Below are 23,230 nucleotides of genomic sequence, written 5' to 3' on the forward strand. Positions count from 1 at the left end.
ACCACTGAGAGACTGTTCTCCTCGGCATAATTGATGGCCTTCAAAGCCATCATACTTCAGTATTCAATGTCAAAGATTTATTTCCATTTGCAAAATTTGCTTAGAACTCACCTATATTTACCTTTCCTCTTATGACTTATAAGATAATATTAACATCTACATAACAGAATCTCACTCACAGAATGTTTGAGCCACGAAGGTGCTCTGAGACCCTCTGCCTCAACAGCCTCATTTCGTAGATGAGAGAAGCCCAGAGAGGTGAGGACGCCTTCCAAAGCTCTAGCACTTGTTTCTAGACATGGAACCAGGACAGCCCTTGGCATTTCCCATCACATTTTCCTGCTTATTATGTGGCATGAGCTTGTCTTTAACACTGAATTAGAATTATTGCACATTACATTGCATTCATCAAGGCCTACCCTTCAGGCAGTCTGATGTAACAGTCTATTATAAGACATCCGAGAAAAACCATCCACTATCCTTTCAGATGTTCTCAAAACAATTTGTATTAAGAGCTAATAAAATGAAACAGAAAATGCCAGGTAAACTTTTTAAAATAAAGATTTTGTGATTCATTGGGTTTAATTATTGGTTTTATTTTAGCATTACTTTGATACATTTCATGAAGTATACAGACAGAACTAAAGCCACATTTAAAAGGCAATTAATAAATCCCAGACATTATGATATAATTTACATACATTTAGATCTATTTAAAGTGTACAGTTCATTTATTTAGTATAACCACAGAGTTGTGCAACCATCACCACCATCTAATTCTAGAACATGTTAGAACCCCAAAAGAAACTTCATATTCATTAGCATGTTGCATTCCTGGCAGCTCCCTCTTGCCACCCTGTACCCTCAGTCCTAGGCAACCACTAAACAACTTTCTGTCCTCATAGACTTGTCTATTCTAGACATTTCCTATAAATGGCATCATACGATATGTGGTATTTTGTGACTGGCTCTGGCTTCTTTCACTTAGTATAATGCTTTCACATTGATCATGTAGCATATGTAAGTGTCTTTCCCTTTTATAGCTGAGTAATATTCCATTGTATGTGTATTCCACATCTTTATTTATCCATTCATCACCTGATGAATATTTGGATGGTTTTCACTTTTTGGCTACTATGAACAATGCTGCCATGAACATTTGTGAACAAGTTTTTGTGTGGCATTATGTTTCCATTTCTTTTGGGTACATATCTAGAAATAGAATTACTGGGTCATAGGGTGACTCTATGTTTAATATTTTGAGGAATTTCCAGACTGTTTGCAAAGTGACTGCATCATCTTACAATCTCACCAGTAAGTATGGCATGAGGATTCCAATTTCTTCACAGCCTTGCAAAAGGAGAATTTTACAATTATAATTATTTGGCAAAAATTCAATGAATTTTCTGAGCATCTATTTTGTGAAAGGTCTTTTTTGAGGTGCTATAATTTTTTAACACTATCAGTTTTTGTGGAAAAAATTAGAACTTTTCTAAAGGACATTATTTTTAAAGTTTATTACTTATTATTTATTAATTTTTATTAATACATAATATTGGTATGTATCAGGTACATGTGATAGTTTGATACATGCATACAGTATATAATGATCAAATCAGCATATTTAGAAAATCCATTACCTCAAGCATTTGTTATTTCTTTGTGTTTGGAACATTTCAGATCTTCTCTTTCAGCTATTTTGAAATATGCAATATATTTTTTGTTAACTATAGACACTCTATTGTGCTATTAAACACTAGAACTTATTTCTTCCACATAACTGTATGTTTGTACCCATTAACCAATCTCTGCTCATCCCCCCAGCCCTTTCCCAGCCTCTGGTATCTATCATTCTATTCCCTACCTCCATGAGATCAACTTTTTAGCTCCCACATATGAGTGGGAACATGTGATACTTGTTTTTCTGTGCCTGGTTTATTTCACTAAACATAATGACTTGCAATTCCATCTCTGTTGCCGCATATGACGAGATTTCATTTTTAATGGCTGAATAGTATTTTGTTGTGTATATATACCATATTTTCTTTATTCATTCATCTGTTGATGGACACTTAGGTTGATTTCATACCTTGGCTATTGTGAATAGGGCAGCAATAAATATGGGGGTACAGTTATCCCTTTGATTTATTGATTTCCTCTCCTTTGGACAGATAGACAGTAGTGGGATTGCTGGGTCAGACGGTAGTTCTATTTTTAGTTTTTAAAGACACTTTCATACTGTTTTCCATAGTAGTTGTACTAATCTACATTCCCAACAATGCATAAAGAGTTCCCTTTTCTCCACATAATCACCAGCATGTGTTATTTTTTGACTTTGATAATGACCATTCTAACTGGGGTGAGATGGTATCTCATTGTGGTTTTGATCTGTATTTTCCTGATGATCCGTGATGTTGAGCAGTTTTTCCTAAACCTGTTAGCCATTTGTTTGTCTTTTTAGAAATGTCTATTCATGTCCTTTGCTCACTTTTTAGTGAGATTATTTGATTCTTTGCTGTCGAGTTGTTTGAGTTCTATGTATATTCTGGATATTAGTCCCTTGTTGGATGAATAGTTAGCAATTTTTTCCCCATTGTTCATGTTATCTCTTCACTCTGTTGATTGTTTCCTTTCCTGCGCAGAAGCTTTTTAGTTTAATGTCGTTCCATTTGTCTATTTTTGTTTTGGTTGCCCCTGCTTTTGAAGTCTTAGCCATAAAATCTTTGCCTAGATCAATATCTTGAAGCATTTCCTCTATGTTTTCTTTTAGTAGTTTTATAGTTTCAGGTCTTGTATTTAAGTCTTTAATCCATTTTGAATTGATTTTTATACATTGTGAGAGATAGAGGTCTAGTTTCATTCTTCTGCATGTGAATATCCAGTTTTCTTAGCACAATTTATTGAAAAGAATGTCCTTTCCTCAGTGTATGTTCCTGGCAACTTTGTCAAAAATTGGCTGGCTGTAAATATGTGAATTTATTTCTGGATTCTCTATTCTGTTCCATTGGTCTGTGTATCTGTTTTCATACCAATAGCATAGTGTTTTGGTTGCTATAGCTTTGTAGTATATTCTGAAATGTGTTAGTGTGATTGGCTTCAGCTTTGTTCTTTTTACTGAGTATTGCTGCTATTTGGGCTCTTTTATGGTTCTATGTGAATTCTAGGATTGTTTTCTCTATTGATTCAAAGAATGTCATTAGTATCTTGATAGGAATTGCATTAAATCTATAGCTTACCTTGGGTATTATAGTCATTTTTAACAATATTAATTGTTCCAATTCATGAGCATAATATGTCTTTCTATTTTTTGGTATCCTCTTCAATTTTGTTCATCAGGGTGTAGCGTTTTTTGTTTTGTTTTGTTTTGGCTTTCATAGAAATCTTTCACCTCCTTGGCTAAATTTATCCCTGAGACTTTTTTGAAGTTATAAATGAGGTTGCTTTCTTGATTTCTTTTTCAGTTAGTTGGTTATTGGTGTATAAAAACACAACTGATTTTTTATATTCATTTTGTGTCTTGTAACATTACTGAATTTGTAAAATCATGTCATCTGAAGTAGAGACAATTTGGCTTCTTCCTTTGTTTTTTTGAATTGGAATCTCTCTCTGTCATCCAGGCTGGAGTGCTCTGGTGTGATCTTGACTCACTGCATCCTCTATTTCCCAGGCTCAAGTGATCCTCCCACCTCAGCCTCCTGAGTAGTTGGGACTACAGGTGTGTGCCACCACACCTGGCTAATTTTTGTATTTTTCATAGAGACAGGGTTTCATCATGTTGTCTAGTCTGGATTTGAACTCCTGGGTTCAAGCGATCTGCCCACCTCAGCCTCCCGAATTGCTGGGATTACAGGCTTGAGCCACCACACCTAGCTGGCATCCTGTTTTCCAGTTTGGATGCCTTTCATTTCTTTCTCTTTCCGGAAAGAGAAAGTCTGGCTAGGACTTCCAGTATAATGCCGAATAAGAGTGCTGAGAGTAGGTGTCCTTGTCTTATTCTAGTTCTTAGAGGAAAGGCTTTCAGTTATTCCCCATTCAGTATGATGTTAGCTGTGGGCTCGCCATATATGGCCTTTATTATGTTAAGGTATGTTCCTGCTATACCTAATTTGTTGAGAGTGTTCATCATGAAGGGCAGGGTGAAAGGGATTCTTTTCTGAAGGGGGTTGTGTCACTCAGCGTCTGAGGAGGATATAGAAGTCAGTGTTTGGTGAGAGATAGTAATTTGAAGAGGGAAAATTTACTATAAAGAATTATTAACTGGCAAAATGTGATAAACTACAAAAGGGGTAAATTGTATGCTAAATAACACAGAAATAGCAAACATAGGGAAGAGCTGCTACTTCTAGGACTGAGGGAGGATACCCAAGAAAAGAACAAACATGGAAGGGTCTTTCACACCTCAAGGCTGAGATTCAGACCTTGTTGGAGAGTGGTGCTGTGGCCCACACGATAGAAAAGTTCTTTGAGGTGCCACAGGCCAGGCCTGGTGAGTAGGGTACTGGCTGTTGGGTGCCAGTGGATCAGCACTGTGGTCAAAAAAGTGCCTTCTAGGGTGCTGGAAAAACCCACTGGAAGGTGGTCATCACTGGGTCTCCTGCATACTGCTGGCAAGGAAATTGCCTGCTTGGGTGACAATAAAACTCAGTAGGAAGCCCTCACTAGGTGCTGGTGGAACTCACTGTAGGGTGACTCTCCCATACACCACTGGTGGCGGCCACAGGTAACAAGAACCAGGAAGAATCAAGAAGGAATGCTCCTTTATTTGCTATACCTTGTTTTATTTTATTTTATTTATTTATTTTTTTGAGACAGAGTTTTGTGTTTTTTCCCTGGCTGGAGTGCAATGATGCGATCTTGGCTCACTGCAACCTCCACCTCCCAGGTTCAAGTGATTCTCCTGCCTCAGCCTCCCGAGTAGCTGGGATTACAGGTGCGTGCTAATTTTGTATTTTTAGTAGAGATGGGGTTTTACCATGTTGTCCAGGCTGGTCTCAAACTCCTGGCCTCAGGTGATCCTCCTGCCTCTGCCTCCCAAAGGGCTGTGATTACAGGCATGAGACACCGCATCTGACCCCTTTACTATACCTTGTAGTGTCTCCCCTACACTCTACCAGCAACAGATGACATTGCACTGGCTGACCGAGGAGCCAGATTAGTATCATGCAACAGGGCAAAGAAGGGTGGATTTGGAGCGGAGAGGCAATATACTGATAACTGTCTTGGTGAACTCCTTTGGCTTCTTAGCTTCCACATGCATCATTTTATATATATTTGAACTCTCTATAACACAAAGTCAACTCTGTTCTTCAGAGAAATGCAGAGTTCTCACCCCTTTCCCCAAATGAGGAGACACACAGTTCCAACAGTTATCGTAGTCTCATCTGGCTGTCTTAAATACTCCTCAAATCAAAGTCCCACTGAATATTCTCTTACCTAAAGGCTAAATTGTCGAGTTTACATTCAACAACTTTCACAAAATAATGAGAAGGAGAGAAAAAGGAAAATGGTTAATATATACAAATACACACATATACATCACATGCAAAGAGGAAATACACAAAACTGTCAGAATTCTCAGTTTTGTAATTGATTGAGAGGCCATAGTTGGTATCTATGGCTTCCTTCTTCTACTGCCTATTCTATATTTCCATTGCCCTTAAATGGTCAAGGTTCTTTATCTGGGGAGTGATCCAAACTTTCATTTCTCAACAGCCTGAATCCTCAATAATCCTGCCCCCTCCTTTTGACTCCTGCGGTTTCCCATTAGCCTTTATTTCACACCTTGAGTCCAGGTTCCAGGGAGTTAGCTAATATTGGAGATGACGCATCTGGTCCTAGGCAGGTGTCTGGTGAGATGGCTGTTTTCCCTTTGGTCCTGGTCCTTGGACCTCATACATTGCTGTTGAGCCATTGCTTGTTTCTGTCTGCATGGCATATTTACCTCAGGAGGCTCTTTCCACTATGTTCATGTGACACTTGAGGGAGCTGCATCATTACAGTTTCTTGCTTCTCCAAAATGCTGGGGTGGAGGGGGAAGGGCAGTGGGGTGGGGGAAGAGGGATCCAGAATCCCTGCACGGACTCCTCTGGCTGAATGCCAGATGCAGCCACTCTCTCCCCCATCTCTGTGCTCCTTTTCTGGGTGGTGGTAGGCTGAGGTGGGAAATTACTTTCTTGTTGGTCTTGGATACTTTGCAAAGACATCAGTACATTTTGTTAGCTTTAAAGGTTTAGTTCTTAGCACTTTGCCACCCTGGGAAATCAATGCCAGCAAATCCCATAGAACTTGTCTGCTTTTTGCTTCCTTCAATTTACCCGTCCCTGAAGACAATAAACAAAGAGATGGCATTCTGCTTATAAAAGGGTAGTATAGTAAAAAATGAAGAAAATATATCTCACAACTCATTTCCCATCTTTTAATAAATAGTGATAGATTTAAAACAGCTAAAATTGAAAATGATGCCTATTTGAAAATTTACTAAGTAATTACATTCTAGCAGTTATACATGAGATATTTATTATATATCACATGTACTATAAATCTAATTATCTGTGGTATAAATAGACATTCCTAACCACTTCCTTTTAAGCATTTTCTCTTGAACTTTCAACATTTGAATTGGATTCAGAACACGGAACAAGCACAACTCTTAAAAGTGTCAGACATGCTAGATTTCTTTCTTGCTCCCATGGAAAAAGTAAACACAGCATAAAACACTCATCAATTTTTAGAAGTTAAGAATGTGCTTTATGTAGTTTATCCTAGAAAAATCCTCAAGTTATATAAACTTTTAGATTATGAATGAGTTATGGTCATTTGGAGATGGCAACAGAGCAACTGGCAGGTTCAAGAATTTATACACAAAGGTGAAAGGCTTTTTGAAACAACCAGAGTTTTCTTTCAAGTCTAACTTCCTGAGTAATTTACCTGAGAAATTGTGAGATGCCATGCAGGAGGACTTTCAAAATCATCCCAGTGTCCCTCAATCAATCTGGTTCAAATATGCAGAATTGGAGGACAGGTCAAGAAAGCAGACGCTGAAACAGGAGGAAATGAAGTCGACTTATTGTGAACATGACTTTTTCCCATCTAAAAAAAGATGATAGTTTACATTGTTTTGAGAATTGTGGAGTGGGAGAAGCAGACCAACCTTTCATACTGCTGAAATATAATTTTCCTGGCCACACATCTTCCTCATTAATTGTCTCCAATTCCTTACAAAAGAAAAAAAAAACCTTCCTACATTTCTTTCTATTATAAAATAATTTCATAGTTGTATTTACCAAATGATTAAGCATGAATGTGGTAACTGGTGAAAATAGCTTAATCTGTGGTGGCATGAAATGATGAAAAAATAAATATATTTTCTCTTTTTTTTTCTGTTTTTATTCTCCATCCACATCAACTGAAGGGTAGCTAGAGGGTTTTGTGCAGAAGTCTGAGTGTCCCTTGTGCCAGGAGATGCTTTTGTTATCTAGATCTGTGCTTCTGGAGCTACTTCACTGGATTGATGTTTAGGGAGGACTAGAAAGTTGAAGGGGAGAAGTTGAACCATGGAGGATGTTGGAGTGCTAAGATCCCTGATTGTGGTACCTGTAGATAAATACAGTGGCTTTAAGACACAGAGCAAAGACTCCAGTGGAGTCTGTTATTCAGTGAGCAACAGCGTCACCCACCATGGAATAAATCAGTTGGGGGTGGACAATGTATTTCAAGGTTCTGTGATTAAAGATTGTGGGACACACCAGCGGCCCTTCCACAAATAGATTTCACAAGCCTCAGTCTTCTTATGTTGGTGGGTGGGGTAGATGGTGGCCAGAGAATGACTGAGATTGGGTTTTCTGTCAACTCGAATGGGAGAGGCTCCTTCAGTTGGAATTAGATATGTAAAAGGTAAAGAAATGTGGTATTTCATGTACCTGTGGATTGTGAGACAAATTCATGCTCACTACATTTGTTTCAAAAGCATAAATAGGCCCTGCCTTCTGCCTTTATCTACTCTACACATATAGTATGGAACAGTATGATTAAGCCAGTATGATTTGAGCCAGAAGATTAAGTTCCATAAAAAGTGAAGAAAAGTCAACAATTTAACACAAGAAATGTTTACCGACTAACTATTCTATGCTAGGTCTGTGAGTATGAGGAAATAAATGTGACATATCCCTTGAGAAAGCAGAAATAATCCAAAGAATTCATACATATACAAATTATTAATTACATCAGTAAAAAGTCTTTATGATGGGTGTGGCCAGGTCTGGGGCTGGAAGGCCCACCTCAGCATTGCAAAAGAATTAGTCTTCAGTCCTGAAGCTCACAGAATTTGCTAACCTATTACTTAGGGGGAATATACCCCTGAAGATCATTACTTGAAGAAAAAATACACATTTCCTTTGGAAGAAAGTAAAATCAGAAATCTTGAGGGTTCTCTCGAAGAAAATCAGACCTGTAGTTGTAACCAGTCAACTGACCTTAGTTGAGAATGTTAATGTGCCAGAGAAACAAATGAATGCTCACCTTTCCAAGGAAGACAGTAGAAAACAACCCGCTTGACTATCTTCAGCTGGAAAAAAGAACTCTTTTTTTTTTTTCTGTGACGGAGTTTCACTCTTGTTGCCCATCCTGGAGTGCAATGGCACAATCTCAGCTCACTGCAACCTCTGCCTCCCGGGTTCAGGCAATTCTCCTGCCTCAGCCTCCCGAGTGGCTGGGATTACAGGCGTGCACCACCATGCCCGGCTAATTTTTGCATTTTTCAGTAAAGACAGGCTTTCACCATGTTAGTCAGGCTGGTCTCGAACTCCCGACCTCAGATGATCCATCCACCGCAGCCTCCCAAAATGCTGGGATTACAGGCGTGAGCCACCGCGCCCATTCGAAAAAAGAACTCTTTAATCCACTATACCTAACCTTTTACTCTCTCCTTTAGATTTAAATGATTAACTTCTGATAATGCTGCAGACATTTTTTTTTCTGAAAGATTTGTTAATGAATAGATTCCTTTTGAAAGAAGTCCAGGCAAGAGCACAGAAAAACAGAGAGTTCCAATGATGACCAAATGTGAAACATACTATGGTATGTAAGAATCCTCTAGAGATGTAACTGTAACACCAAGATCAAAGCACAGGGGACTGTATCAATGCATTTCCCTGCAGAAGATAGGACTCTGTAAAGTGAAGGGCAAGTAGCATGTAGAGGAGGAAGGACACTGGGAAGAGCCCTAACTGCTGACGGGAGAGCCTAGTCCAGCTCTGGTCCTTCACTGGTCACTGTGAGATCTTAGGCAAATCACTTGCTTTTCTGGGCCTTCATTTTCTCATCTGGAACCGAGGTAATTGAATTAGACCCTTCTTTAAGTCCTAAGATTCCAAAATCTCCAATGCAGGCACATATTAATATTGTACCAGGTAGCCTTTGTCCTACATTGAATTGTAGGTATAGTTTGTGCCTATTTGTCTCCCATCCAAAAGTCTGCAGATTCACTAAGGAAGTCAGTTAAGGGCCAATCGGGGGATTTGAAGGATTCAGAGCTACAGGAGCTATTCTTTATTCCTGGGTAACTCTAAGCCAGAAGATGGAGAAGCTCACCTAAAAGCTCTGCCATCAGGTGTGTGGGTGGTGTTGTACTAGGGTGTGGAGAGAGGTGAATGTCTCAGGAGACCAGGTAAGGGTTCCTATGATTGCAGAACCAACCAAAGAGCCTTGGAGGCACCAATGATGATGATTTTCTCTAGTTCTTCAAAAGCCAGGAACTGGGCCATATTATTTTCTGTGAAAGAAAAGAAAAATAAGTGAAAATGCTTCACAGAAGATTTTATAGCAACACACTTCTCAGGATTAATTAATAGTTTTAGAAGATGGAGGTAAAGAGCTCATCTGTATAAAGGTTTGAAGATGCACATATCATCTTGGAAAAAAAGAGGCTGTTATTCCATCATTTCCACATACACGGTTTTGTTATAAATATAATTGAAAATTCAAGTCTTTCAAAAATAGAATACACGGGCACTGGAGATTAGGTCACACATAATCAAATTCTAAATTTCTTTTCCAGCAAAGTCGTCCCTACTGAGGTCAGAGTACAATGAAGAGGAGATGGTAGGCTAAATGCCAAATGAATGAAAAGGGAAGATTTTCAGGCAGGGAGTCATCAGTCTTGTCACATGCTGCTGATATGAAAGGACTGACCACTGGATTGAGCAACATGAAGGCATGTGACCTCAATACAAGCTTTTTCTGTGGTTGGAGTGAGATAAAAGAGAACAGGGAGAGAAGTGGAGTCACCAAGTGAGGACAACTCTTTGAAGGAGGTTTGTGGACCATTTGTTGTTATACAGAGGGAAATGCACAGGGGATTTTATGATGAGGGAACAGCTCTGTTTGAGAACTGGGTGTAATTGCTTTTGAGGCCACAGAGAGTCAAGGTTCTCTGTGATTTAATTATTCAGCAAAGAGGCTTCCTAGAAAGTTTACACTTTCTTCAAAGAAAGTCAGTTTCTCTCATTTGCATGTCTCTCATTTCTAAGTGACTTAATGAAAATTCCTTTCCCCACTAACTTGAGTTTTATATACCTTGTATTGAGTAGACATAAGAAGTGCTGGTTGGCCTGATTTGGTGCAGGACAGGATCCCACAAAAAGAAATTTCAGCCTTATAACCTTTCTTCCTTTGACTTTCTGTGATTAGTTTCCTTAGTGTCTGGTAACAGCTCTGGTTCCTTTGCTGTAGTGTGGTGAGCCTCATCTCTTCGAACAAATTGGTTCACAGGCTGGGGGATGGTGGGCAGGAGGGATGAAATCATTGTTTTGCTTCAATGTCGGTTCTCCCCTGAGAGGTCTTTCACAGCAAGGGAGTCTATATTTTTAGAATTAGCATGTTCTGTTTCAATGTTGTGAACATTCATTTTAAACCTACTATATTTAGCAGAGGTTTAATTACCCAAATTGGGAAACTAGTTTTAAACTGTCACCTTCTACTTGGTTAATCAAAACAGTCCCCACCACCAGCAGGGGAGACTGGCAATTTCAGTCACACAGCCACACCTGGTGAGGGCAACTGACAAAAGCAATTCCATTGCCTGAGTTCAGCACCTTCAGCACCCATCCAGCCCTGTTGTAGCCCCTCTTTCTTTCAGTAAGACTTTCCTGCAATATACCCTCTGTGGACTAGGGCTGGGGGGATGTTTCTGCTCCGATGTCTGTGGGGAGTGTCTTTTCTTCCCACACAAAAATCGTGATTATATTTTCCAAAATAGCACTCAGGAAACAATCTCTCTGTGGCATTTACAGATATGTGAGATGTTGAGGAACTGCAGTCTGAATGATGAAATTTCTTGGATTTTTCAGCAATGTCATTTTTTCCTTCATTTACTCACTCACTTCTGGAAGGGCCAGTCTGAGAGCTGGGCTGAGGAGTCCAAGGCTGATGCAGTCATGGATGAGTCTGAGGCAGGGAGACCACTGGCGGGAGAATGGGCAGTGCCAACTGGCTTTAAAAATACTCAGATACAAATATGAATTTTGCACATCCATTTAGTCATTTGGCAAATATTTATTGATTGGTTGTGGGATAAGCCATAGAGCCTGACACTAGTTTAGTGAGAGAGATACACAGGAATAGGAAAAAAAACTATCATAATAAATGCACAGTTACAGAGTGAGAGCTCTGAAGGATCATTTTATCAGTATGCGTAACAGGAACCCGATGTGATTGATCAGTGAAGCAAATTGGTGCTTGAACTGAGATCCACAGTGGTGCTTCCCAAACTTTATGTGCATATGAATATCTGGGGATCTTGTTAAATGCAGATTCCTGTGCTGCTTCTGGGGCTTGGGGAGGAGCCTAAAATTCTGCATCTCTAATAAGCTGCCATGTGATGCTGATGCTGCTGGTACCAAAGATTCTAAAGGACAAACATAACGGAAAGCAGGCGTTGGGGGAAATAAGTTTCACAAGGAGGGAACAGTTATACACAGCAAGAACATAGTCTGCATGGTGCTCTTCTGGTCCCTAACCACTGAGGCAAAGGTCAAGTAATTGTTCTACCTTCTTCCATGACTAATTGGCAGGATATATGTTCCCCTGACAGGACATTTCCCAACTTTAAGGCTGCTCTTTATGTTTACTTCAAAATTCCTTTTACCTCTTGTAAATATTGGGATTTCCATTTAAAAGGTCAGACAAAAGATATGTCTTCTACCCTTCTCCTTAGAATTTGCCAGAAAACAGGGACAGAAATATGAATTTTATATTTGATAAATCTTGAAGACTAACTCCCAAAAGATAATATTTGGAGAGGCTCTCAATGCAGTGAAGATCAAATATGGGTGCACAAAGGCTCCTGGAGGGAGTGCTTGGGAACACAGATCTCAGATAAAGCTGGCAGGAAACTGTTTTCTTAAGTAGATGGCACTTTGAGGGCAAAACCAACCACCCCTTCTTTGGAATCACAGGAAAGGCAGGTACATGGAGGGTAGGGTTGGAGCATCCCTTTACCCCATTTGACCTCATAGGAAAGTGGAGCAAGCAGAACTGCAGAAAATGTGCAGAAATGCTACAATCAGTCTGTGTCCTAGTGAGGCAGGGTGGAGAAGAGAGGCTGAATTGCCTCCTGCTCTGTAGCTGCCAATGCCTGTTGGCTGGAGAGAGGTAAAAATTCAAACAACCCGCACATATAGTCTTGTCATCATGAGTTTGTCCCTGAACCAGGGAGAAGAATTCTTGCTAGCCTGGAACTGCTCATCCCCTTCTCAACAAGACCCTGGATCACTTCCAACATCAGGAAGAACACACTTCATTTAAAGATGAGTAACAAAAAGGCAACTAGCACAGGATCTATACAAATAAGTTACAAGACAAAAGGAGGAAGAGGACAGGGGAACATAAGGAATCCTCACCAATAACAAGTTGCCATTAAGAAGTAGAAAATTATGACAAAATAAATGTCTATGAACAATGAATTTAATGAAACAATGAAGAGGCTCGAAGCAGAGCAATTGAGAGATCAGGGGAAATACTAGCACCACCACAGGAGGAAATGAAACAAGAACTTCTGAAGGTCAGGAAGGAAGCAGAAGAGAAAAATAAAGCTACCATGGAAATGCAAGCATATTGTAATAAACACTAAGAAGAAACACTGCTGACATCACAGTGAGGAATAGGAGGGCAACATTAAGACACATAAACAAAAGATATAAGCAAAATAACCAGAAATGAACAAAGTTAGAGTGAACTAGAGAGAACATGAAAGATATAGAAAACAAAAGAATTGCAACATATGCATTATTTGTATCTTTTAAGAAGAAGTCTGGAGATATTACTCAGTAAAACTCTTTAGAAATAAAATAAGACTTGAATCTACAAATGGAAAGGGCATACTGTAGCTCAGAAAAAATTGATACAGAATGATCAACATTGAGAGGTATCCAAGTAAACATACTGGCCCTCAAGGCCAATGAAAAATTTTAGAATCCAGGCAAAAATAAAAAATAAGAGTGAAAAATTAAGTTGGCATGATAACAAAATAGACTATGTAGTGGAATATCAAAAGTAAGAGAAAGGAATCCTAACATAAATGAGAGTACAACATTTCAACATATTACCATAAAAAGTTTAAATTGTCTAATTCACCTATTGACTCAAATTTACAAAAAAGGGAAATCAAATTATTTGTAATATGTGAGATGTATCTAAAACAACGAAACTCAGAAAGGATAAAGATAAAAATTAGGCAAAGACATGCAAAGCAAATACAAAAAAAAAAGAGCAGCTGTCATAACTATGGTTGCATTCAAAACAAAAAACATGAAATAAGACAAAAGGGGAACTCGATAATAATAAAGGATGTAATTCACAATGCAATTCAATATGATAGATAAATTGGCATGGAAAACATGGTGCCAAAGCTACAGAAAATAGGAATAGGCAGAAATCCTTTAGCAGTAGAAAACTTTAATGCTTATCTTTTAACTATGGAGAAATCATATGAAAAAAAGGCAAGGATAGTTTTAATAGCTTTACAACAAACTATATACTATGAAGACAGATTACACTTTCCTTTCAAGTATTAATGGAGCAGTTACAAAAATTAACTACATATTAAGCCACAAAGAAAACTGCAATGCAGTCCATCACATAGAAATAGTACAGACATTATGTCATGCCAACGCAAAACTTCAAATGTTAAAGAGAGAAAAAAAAATAACTTTACCTCCTGGAAATTAAAGAACACTCTCTATATAATTTTTCAGTCTCATAGAGAAAGTCTTCGCTAGAAATGCAGAATATTTGGAAAGCAACACGAATTAAAACACTGTATATTAGAGACTATGAGATCTTGTTACAACAGTACTTAGAGGAAAGTTCATAACTTTAAATACTTGTAACAAATAAGAATTAAATGAATTAAGCATCCAATATCAGAATGTATTAAGTAAAATAAAGACAAGGCAGAATAGAAATTAGTAAAGATAAAAACAGAAATTAATTAATTTGGAAAATTTTAAAAATGCCAAAATAAAGTCTATGAGTTGTGTTTGAAAAATTTTTAAGTAAAAATGTGTGCTATGCTCTTTTTTGAAATAACTTTTTAATTGTGGTTAAAAATATAAACTTAAATTTGCTATTTTAGCTATTTAAAAATATACAAATCAATGGCATTAATTATATGCAAATGTTGTACAATCATCACCAATATTGATTTCTGAACTTTTTCATCACCCCAGCAACTCTGTGTCCTCTAAGCAGTAACTCCCCATTCTCCCTACCCCCTAGCTCCTGGTAACCTTCAGTCTACATTTTGTGTCTATGAAGCCTATTCTAGATATTTCATATAAGTGGAATAATATAATATTTGTCATTTTTTGTCTGGCTTATTTCACTTAGCATGTATCAGAACTTCATTCCTTTTTATGTATGAATAATATTCTGTTGTACATAACATACCACATTCTGTTTATACAATTGATTTTGTTATGTGCTCTTGGATGGTTCTACCTTTTAGCTATTGTGAATAATGGTGCAACACCCATCTTTTTGTTAAAGGGAAAAAGCAGAAATAGATGATATAAGAAAACAAGAATTGAGAAATAATTATAGATAGAGAAAATTAAAGGAGATTATATGACTTATATGTACCATAAGCAAATAAATGTAAAAACCTGGTTAAAATATGTAATTTCTAGAAAAGATAAAGTTCTAAGGCTGGCCCCAGAAGAGTTCGAAAATCTAAAGAGACCAATTACAATAGAAAAAACAGGAAAGTCAGGCTATCCCTCTTCCAAACTACCAGGCACAGATATTTTTACAGGTGAGCTCTTCATAACCTTAATGACTCAATCACTCTAAAGCTTTTAAAGTTCTTCTAGAAGAAAAGACTCTAGTTACTTTTTATAAAGTGGAGGTTACATTGGTGTCAGTATGCCACAGAACAACAAAAATAATAAAAAGAAAGTCTAATGTCTCTTGTGACTATCGATACAAACCTCTTCAATAGAATACTAGCAAACATATTCCAGAAGGACAGTAGAATATCCTTCCTTTCAGGAAAGGAAGGATAGTTTAATATTAGGAAATCTATTGATATTGTTTAACATCCTAGTATATATAAAAAACAGTAAAACCATATGCCCGCACTCATGGTTGCTGAAAATGTTTGCTATAAAATTAAAATCCATTATTGATTATGAAAAAACACCTCATCAAATAGAACTAAATTTATATCACATTGGTGAAATATATTTGTCTTACCTCAAAAGCCAGGTCATGTTTAACGGGCAAACCATACACTCATATTAAATTGGGACAAAGATGCCATTACCACAACATTATTGAACATTGGTCTTGAGGTACTAACAAACTTTTAGATAAAAGAAAGAAGAGTGGTATGTACAAGTTGGAAAGGAGGAGGTAAGATAATCATATTTGCAAATAATGTAACTCTGTGCCTTGAAAACCCAAGAAAATTAACTGAAAGATCACTGCCAACAATAGTAAAAGAAAAAAAAATAAGAGAATTTAGTAGTGTGGCTAGAATAGTCTTTACACACATAAACAACAATTGGTGCTAAGATATGCAAGAAAGGACTGTATGCCCAGAGAAGCTAATTCTACAGTTTATATGGAAAAATGAAAAAAGCAAGAATAGCTAGGAAACATCTTGAATCAGTAATGAGAAGCATGAATGCTCTGATGAACACATATTATAGAGTTATAATCGTTACAGCACTATGGTAGTGGTGCACAGATAGCTACATCAATGGAACAGAGGAGAAAGTTCATTTTTTTTTGCAGATCACAGTAAAAAATAGCTTGAAAAACCACTTTCCTATGTATGTCATATGTAAATTTTACATAAAAATACATGCACGTATATACTTGCATATACATAGAACAGCTTTGGAAGTATATTCAAGAAATGTAACAGTTGGGTGATGGGGTAGGAAGTAGTGTTACGTTTCACTATATTTTTTGTGTACCTTTGAATTTTGCACTATCTGTGGTATTATTTCTTTAAAAAGGCAATTTATTTTATTATTTTTTTCAAACCCAGCACAGAATATGAACAAAGTAGATAATGCATAGGATGGATATGGAATGATTTGCTTGGATCACTCCAAGCAAGGCATCTGAACTATTCACATGGTTGTGTTTGGAAGCTCCCAGGGTCTAAACACTGTAAGATTTCAGAGATTTATACCAGATCAGACTCACAAACATTTGATTTTCCTCATTTTTCAAGATTTTTTCCCCTCTGGCCTTTCATTTATTCATTTAGTCTTCAGTAGAGAGACCAGGGGATGGCTTGGATTTAGGGGCTTAACCACCTCCATCTTCATCAGCTCCATTCAGCTGAAGCTGTTGCTGTTCTTCTGAAAAGATCCAAGGAGCTTCCCAATACATATGCAATCTCTGTAAAAGCAGTGTGTTTGCAAACACAGCTGCAACAAAAGCCTCCTACAGCAAGTATATAAAAAGGTGCTCAATATCACTAATCAGGCGGATGCAAATCAAAACCACAGTATTACCTCACACCTGTGAGAATGACTATTATAAAAAACACAAGAGATAACAAGTGTTAGCCAGAATATGCATAAAAGGGAACCTTGTATACTGTTGGTGGGAATACAGAGGCCATTGTGGAAAATAATATGGAGGTTCTACAAAAAATTAAAAATAAAATTCTTATATGAGCCAGCAATCCTGTTTCTTAGTGTAGATCCAAAGAAAATGAAATCACCTCATAGAGATATCTGTGCCCCCATGTTTCAAAGCATTATTCACAATAGCCAAGATATGGAAACAACCTTTGGCTGTCAATAGATGAATGGATAAAGAAATTGTGTGTGTGTGTGTTTGTGTGTACACACATACACAATGGAATATTACTCAGTCTTAAAAAAAGGACATCCTGCCATTTGTGTCAACATGAGTGGACCAACAGGAAAATTATAATATGTGAAATAAGCCAGACACAGAAAGAAAAATACTACACGGTCTCACTTATATGCGAAATTAAAAAAAAAAAGAAACAAAATTCAAAGATGTAGAAACAGAGTAAAAAGGTGGTTACCGGGGTAGGAAAAGTGGGGGAGTGGGGAGATGGAGGTCAAAGGGTACAAAGTTTCATTTGTGTAGAATAAATAAGCCTAGAGATCTAATGTATAGCATGAAGACTGTAGTTAATAATATTTTATTTCATAAGGGAATTTGCTAACAGAGTGGATTTTAGGTAATTCTACTACACACACACACACGCACACAGAAAAGGTAACTGTGTAACATGATAGATATGCTAATTTGCTTGATGTGGTAATCATGTCATTATGCATATTGTTAAATAAAATTTATGGAAGCTCTCATTCTAGATCCCAACAAACCAAAGCAAAATGGAGTCCCACACGCTAAGTGCCACCTGATTAAACTGAAATTTTAAGAAAGCAGGTAAATTTCCAAACAGACCAGATATTTTTGAAAACAAGAAGATTCACAGAAACCAATTAGAAAGGGCCCAGTCAGCCTGAGTCAGTATAATAAGGAAATCTCCACTGTTTTAACCCTTATAAGAAAAGTAACCTGAAGTAACCTGATGTTAACCGATCTGCCTTTTTCTATTCTGTTTCCTTGTTCCCACTTTACAAAAACCAATTGTTCTACCATGCCCAGTGGAGCATTCATTCTATTTATAGAATACAATACTGCTGAATTCTAGAATCACAAATAGAAGCCAATTAGATCTTAAAACTAAATTTGTTATAGTTTTGCCTTTTGACAATATGTATATCAAAACATCGTGTTAGGTATTGTCTTAGTCTGTTTTCTGTTGCTATAACAGAATACCACAAACAGCAATTTATACAGAAAGAAGTTTATTTGGCTTACAGTTCTGGAGGCTGGGAAGTCCGAGAGCATGGTGCCACCATCTGGTGAGGGTCCTTCATAGTGAAAGGGTGGAAGGTGGAAGTGAACACTAGAAACAGAGAGCAAATGGAGGCTGAACTTATCCTTTTATCAGGAACCCACTCACGGGGCTCTGCCCTCATGATCTAATCACCTCTTAAAGGGCCCGCCTCCCAATACCATTACATTAGCAATTAAAGTTCCACATGAGTTTTGAAGGGGGCATTCAAATCATATCAAGAAAAAAAAAAAAGAGTCAAGTCCCCTAGGCTTCTCTTCTAGATAGATTCCTGCTTCAGTCCCTTCCTATATAGAAACTCTGGAGTTTCCCCTACCTCATACTCTTGCCTGTTTTCCATGGCTCCAAGAGAAAAGGAATATCCTCTTTTCTTCTGAAAAAGCACTACAGTCTATTGGTCAGCACCAAGTGTGCTTAACTTCAGTTTCAGATGGCAACTCACACATAGATGTGTTTATGTTGCCCTTTATCAGCATTATCATTGGCAAAGCCTTTGGTAAGCAACAGAAGTGGCTAAACAGAATAATTCCAGGCTTGAAGTTCCTTTTTCATCTGGTTCCCTCTGGGAAAAGGCTATGAAAGCTAAGGGTGGTGGCCTAGTCCCAAAGGCCAAGGTCACCATCAAACATTTTCTGAGAATCTACCAAAAACACAGGTCTGTATTAGGTCAACATGCACACAGTTGTGCTGGGAAGGAATGAAGCTTTCAAATATGAGAACTGTACCTGAAAAATCTTTGCCATCAGTTCTTTGAAATGAAACTCTAAGCTGGGAAGAACTCTCTGCTTAGGAGAAGTAGGACTAAAACTTGACTTTTGATTTGGAGAACATTCAAAAGACTCTAACCTCATGAGTGCTCAATTTGTAATTTTTTGCCCTTGAAGAAACTATAGGCTGGTGCAGTTACACCTGTAATCCCTGCACTTTGGGAGGCCAAGGTGGGTGGATCACTTGAGCCCAGGAATTCAAGAGCAGCCTGGGCAACATGGTGAAACCCCGTCTCCACTAAAAATACAAAAATTAGCCAGGTGTGGTGGTGCATTCCTGCATGCCAGCTACTCGGGAGGCTCAGATGAGAGGATTGATTGAGCCTGGGAGGTTGAGGCTACAGTGATCCGTGATGGCACCACTGTACTCCAACCTGGACAACACAAAGACCCTATCTCAGAAACAACAACAACAAAGAAGCAACAAAAGGGAATTTGTACTTTTAGCCATAGAGCCTTCAAGTTTGTTATAGCCACTGGGGAGAAAACCCTTCATTTCTACTTCATTCCTAAAATGGGTTAATCACTGATTATACATAGAAAATTTACTCAAACGAAAAAAAACCACCACCAGATTTTACCTTTGAATATATTTTCTTGGTATTATTTTAGGTTCTGGTAGCAAAAGGGGCAGAGATAAGGACATGGGTTAATGACATGGGTTATTTATTGCACTCTGCATACAGCAGCAAGAATGCTTTTCCTAAAAATTCTTTTTGCTGGAGTCCCTTTTTTGCTTATGTCTCTTTTCCTAAAAAGTCTTTTTGCTTAAGTCCCTTTGTTGCTGCCCACGTCATTTGATTTCCCACAGCAAATTATTATAAGCCTGCATTATCCTGTTTCTCCTCCTCCTCTGAATCTTCCTCTCCATCAGCAGGATTTCTGTTTTCTTTGCCAACTAGCTGTCTGGCTAAGAGTAAGTCACTGGAGTCTCACTGTCCCTTTGTAAAATTATGGTTTTGGAATAAGAAGGGTCCTGGCCTGCTATGGGGTGTATCAGAGTCAGGGTGAAAGGGTCTTAAGGTATTTGAAAATAAAGCAGCAGATAAGCTTGACATGGAGAGTAGCCTGCCTCTGGCTCTGTTTTCTCCATTTCCTTAGGAGTGAAAAGCTGGCCGTCAGCAAGCAGATTCAGTGCTCACATTGTAGCCACATAATCAAAGGAAGAAATACATAACTTTTTTTTTTTGAGACGGAATCTCGCACTGTCACCCAGGCTGGAGTGCAATGGCACGATCTTGGCTCACTGCAAGCTCCGCCTCCTGGGTTCATGCCATTCTCCTGCCTCAGCCTCCCGAGTAGCCAGGACTACATGCGCCCGCCCCCACGCCAGGCTAATTTTTTTTTTTTTTTTTGTATTTTTACTACAGACGGGGTTTCACCGTGTTAGCCAGGATGGTCTCAATCTCTTGACCTCGTGATCTGCCTGCCCCGGCCTCCCAAAGTGTTGGGATTACAGGCGTGAGCCACCATGCCTGGCTGAAATACATATCTTTTAAGATCTAAAGAAAATCGTTTCAAAGTTACTGTTGTGGCCATCTTTTTTTCTTGTTACTGAACTTACTTCAGAAATTTAAATAACATTAAAGAAAAGCATAAGATTTTTATGGCTATCCAAAAGCTGCATTAAAAAAAAAAAGTAACTTAAGGATTTCCAAGTCAATTTCTGGCTGTGAAAATCATATTGTGTCCCGCATTGGTGGGTTGTTGGTCTCACTGATTTCAAGAACAAAGCTGCAGACCCTCGTGGTGAGTGTTACAGTTCTTAAAGGCAGCGTGTCTGGAGTTCGTTCCTTCTGATGTTCGGATGTGTTTGGAGTTTCTTTCTTCTCGTGGGTTCACAGTCTCGCTGGCTCAGCAGTGAAACTGCAGACCTTCGTAGTGAGTGTTACAGCTCTTAACGCCACACTTAGGGAGTTGTTCGTTTCTACCGGCGGGTTCGTGGTTTTGCTGGCTTCAGCAATGAAGCTGCAGACCTTCGTGGTGAGTGTTACAGCTCATAAACGCAGTGTGGACCCAAAGACTGACTAACAGCAAGATTTATTGCAGAGTGAAAGAACAAACCTACCACACTCTGGAGAGAAACCTCAGCAGATTGCCACTGCTGCCTCTGGCAGCCTGCTTTTATTCTCTTATCTGGCCCCACCCACATCCTGCTGATTGGTCCATTTTACAGAGAGCCCATTGGTCTGTTTTACAGAGAGCTGATTGGTCTGTTTTGACAGGGTGCTGATTGGTGCATTTACAATCCCTGAGCTAGACACAAAAGTTCTCTACCTCCCCACTGGATTAGCTAGATACAGCGTCCATTGGTGTATTTACAAACCCTGAGCTAGACACAGAGTGCTGATTGGTATGTTTACAAACCTTGAGCTAGATACAGAGTGCCGATTGGTGTATTTACAATCCCTTAGCTAGACATAAAGATTCTCCAAGTCCCCACCAGACTCAGGAGCCCAGCTGGCTTCACCCAGTGGATCCTGCTCGGGGGCTGCAGGTGGAGCTGCCTGCCAGTCCTGCGCTGTGTGCCTGCATGCCTCAGCCTTTGGGTGGTCGATGGGACTGGGCGCCATGTAGCAGGGAGTGGCGCTCCTCCTGGAGGCTCTGGTGCACAGGAGCCCAGGGCACGGGCGGGTGGGCGGGTGTGGGAGGAGGGGAGGCTCAGGCATGGCAGGCTGCAGGTCCCGAGCCCTGCCCTGTGGGGAGGCAGCTAAGGCCTGGCGAGAAATCGAGCACAGCAGCTGCTGGCCCAGGTGCTAAACTCCTCACTTCCTGGGCCTTGCGGGCAGAGCCCGCTGAGCCCACGCCCACCCAGAACTCACGCCCAGCCCAGAACTCGCGCCCACCCAGAACAAGCGCGGGGCCCAGCCCTGGTTCCCGCCAGCGCCTCTCCCTCTACACCTCCCTGCAAGCTGAGGGAGATGGCTCCGACCTTGGCCAGCCCAGAAAGGGGCTCCCACAGTGCAGCCACGGGCTGAAGGGCTCCTCAAGCACGGCCAGAGTGGGCGCCAAGGCAGAGGAGGTGCCGAGAGTGAGCGAGGGCTGTGAGGGCTGCCAGCATGCTGTCACCTCTCAATATGATCTGTGAACATGTGCCCTTTCTCGGTTCAGAAAGCCATTTAGAGCAAATGTACTTATTTACTTTATCCAGGCTCTGCTTACTCCTCTCCTCTCCACAGCCATCCCCTCCATTAGAAATGCTCTTCCCTGCCATTTTTGTCAGACCCTGAGCCTCCTGGCCTCCCTGCCTGAGACGCATTATAGTCTCTCTGACCTGGACCACTGCATGCAGCTTGGGAGCCTCCCTGTCTTTAAGGTATGGGACAAAATATAGATGACAGTACCAAGGCATTAGGAGTAGTAGTAATAGCAGTACAAACAAGAATAATAATTTTTATGATAATAGTAGCTAACGTTTGTTGAACTCCTTTTATGTGCCAAGCATTTTATGTTTATTATCTTACCACCCTTGACAAGGACCTTATGAGGTGGGTACTATCAACCCAGTTTCTCAGAAGGGGAAACTGAGGCTTATAAAGAGTATACAACTTGCTCCAAGTGGTGACTAGTGGAGACAGGATTTAAACCTAGGCTCTTCAACACGCCATAACCTATGCATTTAGTTGCTGTTCATAAACAATCACCTGCACATGTTCATCTTGCTTTTACCTGTGTTCATCCCATCTCTTTTGTGAAACTCGTGGAAGGCAGGTCATGTCTTCTTTCATTCTTTTATACCATCTCAGAGGGCTGTAACAATACATGCTTAGAAAACATTTCTGTTCAACCTGCATGAAGTACAAGGCAGGCTGAAATGTAAAGAAATACACAAATTACCCTGAGGAAGAGCAAATCCTTTCATATAACTTTTTCCTGGCATTACCTCTTAGGGGAAAAGAATTCTCAAGCAAGCTGTAACTGAGCTGGTTACCAAAATCAGAATGAATTCTCCCCAATCATGGGGGACATTCCATAAGCCTTTGGAGTGAGGTCTATTTTAAGGATTTTGTTCAAGTTCCTCCTTCTCGTTTCCTGGCCACACTGCCCA

At 39.4% G+C, this 23,230-nt stretch overlaps 1 long non-coding RNA gene across 3 annotated transcripts; it reads right to left on the reverse strand.

The window, feature by feature from the left end:
* Positions 1-583: 583 nt before the first annotated feature.
* On the reverse strand, positions 584-22,991 carry LOC134757599 (uncharacterized). 3 transcript variants are annotated; one of them, XR_010131764.1, is made up of 5 exons: positions 22,852-22,991; positions 18,379-18,466; positions 8,518-9,769; positions 6,928-7,037; positions 584-6,320 (listed from the first exon to the last, which is right to left on the reverse strand). It is a non-coding gene; the product is annotated as an uncharacterized lncRNA (long non-coding RNA). The 3 variants fall into 3 exon arrangements; XR_010131763.1 differs by lacking the exon at positions 6,928-7,037; XR_010131762.1 differs by lacking the exon at positions 584-6,320 and having other exon boundaries at positions 6,348-7,037.
* Between the last annotated feature and the right edge of the window lie 239 nt (positions 22,992-23,230).

This window comes from Gorilla gorilla, chromosome 19, assembly GCF_029281585.2.
Source record: "Gorilla gorilla gorilla isolate KB3781 chromosome 19, NHGRI_mGorGor1-v2.1_pri, whole genome shotgun sequence".
NCBI classification, from domain to species: Eukaryota; Metazoa; Chordata; class Mammalia; order Primates; family Hominidae; genus Gorilla; species Gorilla gorilla.